Consider the following 4,265-nt stretch of genomic DNA (forward strand, 5'->3'; position numbering starts at 1 on the left):
GGAAGGAAAAGGGTGAAAATGGAGGTTTATTATGAATGGCTAGACAATCTTAGGTAGATCAATAACAAGCCATGATGGGAATGGGTAAGTTTATTATGGATGGACAGGTTGTGAGTGTGTGCAAGGTGAAAGGATGAGATTGAATCCTGCAAGAGGGAGGAGCAATGTCTCTACACATGGCGTCGGTAACCCAATTTTCACCATGGTACTTTCCTAGAGCGCCACGAAAGTGGTTTTCACCACTGGACAAATTTATTTCTCTTTACTTTTTTCAATTTTTTCAAATTTTTTTCTATCACAAGGCGCCTATTTGTCAGGTTTTCACTAAGTAACGATTTTTTTATTTATGATTTTTTTTGTATTTTATTTTATTTTTGTATTTTTGATATTAGGATACTCTAAAGGGCTATGTGTAAAACTTGCAAAGGTGCATGTTGTTGATTGGATCTTCCAAAGGTTCTCCATCTGGTGTTGAGAGCTGATATGCACCTGATCCATATACTGCTCTGATGACATAGGGACCAAGCCAATTTGGTCCAAATTTTCCTTTCTTTTCTTTGTCTTGCTGATTTTTAGCATTTTCTTTGAGAATTAAGTCACCCACCTCAAGTGTGTGAGGCTTCATCTTATGATTGTAATTGCATTGTTCCTTGACTGAATGATGTGTAGCTTGAGTGACTGTATTCCTTGATAAAGGAACTGAGATAGAATTACTAGTGTGTGGACTACATAGGCCTATATGCGTGTCACCTAAAGAAGTTTGGACATCCTTGATAACAAAGTCCCTCGAGGAAGCTCCATTAAAGGTCCATTGATGTGATGTATTGCCAAAAGGGAAAGGATGTGCGAAACAAGTGGATGAGGAATGAAGGCTTATGATTGTGAAAAGAAGTGAAAGTATCATGACATGATGGAGACTTAGGATCAACAAGCATGCTTTTTTACTTGAAATTTTAGAGCTTTTGCCCCCAGTTATTTTGATATTAGGGGAGATCAACTCTTTCTCTTTTTCTTTCATAGGATTTTTATCCTTGACTTTGATTTTTGCAGAGTCCAATAGCTTTTGATTTTGATTTGGACTAAAGGACTTTTCTTTATTTTTTACTTTTAGGTTTTTTTTTTTGATCCCCAATGAGTAAGGGATTTTGTGATTCTTGTTGATCCAAGTCTAGGAGAGGAGTGGAAATGGAATGAACAGACGATACGGTAAGGCTATATGACTTCGCAAGAGGGCTGGTGATATATTCAATAGATTCTTTGTTGGAACCACTCTTAGGATTATTGATATCAAGAGTTGCTTGCACCACTAGAGGAGATTTGCATTCAGACTTAGTAACCACAACACTAGGTGGTTCATACCCAATTACTTGGCATTGCAACTTGTTTGTAGGTTGTTTCGGTGGACTAAATATCTTAGGAGATAGTGGGAGTTGATCAACATGAAATATATACTCACCACATCCTATGTCTTTAACCTTGAATTTTTCTTTTAGCTCTGCTTGCTTTGATGTAGAAGCTTTCAAGGAATTTGGATCCACATATGTTGATGAAGGAATAGCCTCTTGATTGACTGGGATTATTATTTCTAATCTACGTCACAGGTTATTGCAATATATGAACGTATAATGGATTCAGATCACCTTTGACGGTCACTTCAACTCCATTGTGTGGGAACTTAATAAATTGATGATATGTATAAGGAACAACTCCCATTTCATGAATCCATGGACATCCCAAGAGTATATTGCATGTGAGCTCTAAATCAAGGACTTGACATGCCACATCCTTTGTAACTAGCCCAACTCTAAGAGGTAAGGTGATTGTGCCCTTGGATGAATGCTCTTTGTCATCATATGCTTTTATGGTGATTGCATGTATAGAATTCACAACCTTTTCAGAATATCTTAATTGTTTAATAGTGCTCAATGTACAAATGTTCAGACCTACTCCTCCATCTATTAGGACTCATTTGATGCGGTTTTTATAGATAAAGGCTTCAATATGTAGAGGTGCATTATGATGCTGGGTTATGGAGGCATCATCAGCTTCTATAAATGTGAGGGTATGTGGAATAGAAAGGTTCCACAATGGCTTGAAACTGGTCCACGTTCAGATTAGTGGGTACATAATTTTCTCTCAAAGTCTTATCAAGGATGGCCTTATGTGCAGGGGGTATGCGTAAAAGCTCAAGGATGGAGATGAGGGTGGGTGTCTTCCCTAGCTGATCTACAAGGTCATACTCATTCTTTGTGGATGAAGAGGTCATGGTCTTAGATGGAATACCTTTCAAGGCGACTTTACCTCGATGGGTTGTGACATTACATTCAAAGGTTTCATTTTTAGAAGATGAGGAAGATGGTTCAATGCCTTTCAAAACAAATTTACTCCTTTGGGTAGGACCTTCAATAGTTTTGTCCTTTATAATGATAGTTGAAACATGATTGTCCATTGAAATGTGATTAATGGTAGAATCATAGTAATAGGCCATCTTGGTATAATTGGCTTGATTATTGACATTTTTTTCTTTTCCCTTATCATTTTTAAGAAATGGCTCCTTAAACATCGCATGCTCTTCATTGGAGGTATGCCCATCAACTTCTATGTCACCTTTGTCAATGAGATCTTGTATGATATTCTTCAATCTGTGGCGATTGCTAGTTAAATGCCCTTTGCTCTTGTGTTGTTCACAATATTCATCATCATTCCACCAATTTTGTTTTACCTTTGGCTCATATGGTGGATTATCTGGTAGTGTTATGAGCTTGTTTTCCACTAACTTCTTGAATGCTATTTCAATTGTCTCTCCCAACAGGGTGTATATTCTTCGAGGTTTTGATGGCCTTTCATTGTTCACTTGATTGTCTATATTGGAAGAACTTGCACCAGGGAAGGTTATCTTAGGTTTCACAATATTTGCGTCTACTACCCCGTCATTGACTGTAATCTTATTCTTGTTCCAAAAGCGGGGTTTGTATTTCCCATCTGATTCCTCTTTGTTCTCTTTGAATATGTTGATGATACCTTGTTCAATAAGGACTTTTTCTATCGTCATTCCTTTCTCAATGAACTCTTTGAAGGTAGACAAACAAGCTTTTTTTAGCTCATATTTGATATCCTTGTTGACGTTTTGAGTGAACATTTCTACCATTTGTTTTTCTGGTATATCACAAGAGCATCGACTAGCAAGACCTCTCCATCACTGCAAAAATGAAGAGAAGGACTCCCCATGTTTCTTCTTAGTATTGCATAAGGTGGCTACTGACACATCTGTTTCAATGTTTTATGAAAGCCTCTGCTAGATCACCCCATGACTTAATTCCAGGTGGAAGCTGGGAAAACCATTCCATTGCTTGTTCACCTAAGCTTTGTGGGAACAATCTCATCAAGTATGTTTCTTCTGCTACTACCTCAATGCAAGTTGTGAAAAACTGTCTTATGTGTGCCTTAGGATCCCCTTTGACTTTGTATTTATCAAAATTTGGTGTCACAAAATGTAGAGGGAATGGAGGAATTAGAATGTTTCTATCAAATGGGTAAGGACATATATCTCTGATTGTGTACTATTGTTTTGGTGTATTCATGTTCATAATTTTCTTTTATAAGTCCTTTATTTGTTGTTGCAAGTCATTCTTGGGCGGTGTCTTTTCTCTTTGAGCTAGTCCCATGCCTAAGCCACCAGGCGGAGGAGGAGGGATATAATGCACATATGGATGGTATTGATCATATATGTGTTCATATGGAGGAGGGATATAGTTATAGCTTGGATATGGACCACTTGGTATGGTATTATAGAGAGGAGCACTAGGTCTAGGTCGATACATGTCATGAGCATGGGGATAAGAGGTGTCATAAGAGTGATCTTGGATATTGCCCCCAAATTTGACACGGGGTCTCCTCATGTCAATGTTTGATTGAGTGTAATTGTATGGATTGGTATTATCTTGGGTATCATCATGGTCATGCATGGTGATAGTTCTTCTCCATGGGAAAGGATGCATGTGGGGTTGTTCATGAGAGGTTCTATCATAACTGGCATGAGAATGAGTGTATGTGTTTGGAATCTCAGGTTTTTAAAACAAGGATGAAGGTGACTCAAGCACAAGATGCTCTTTCTTACCACCACTATTGGGCCTCCTTTGTCTTGCATTAATTTGATTTATTTTGTTTGTATCATCCTCCAAAATCTATGACATATCAAATCCATGAGGTATTCTTGTCCCACTTTGTGCCATGACTTGTATGAAATATTGTCTATCCCTTTTCAT

The sequence above is a fragment of the Cryptomeria japonica genome, chromosome 3, assembly GCF_030272615.1.
Source record: "Cryptomeria japonica chromosome 3, Sugi_1.0, whole genome shotgun sequence".
Lineage (NCBI taxonomy): Eukaryota > Viridiplantae > Streptophyta > Pinopsida > Cupressales > Cupressaceae > Cryptomeria > Cryptomeria japonica.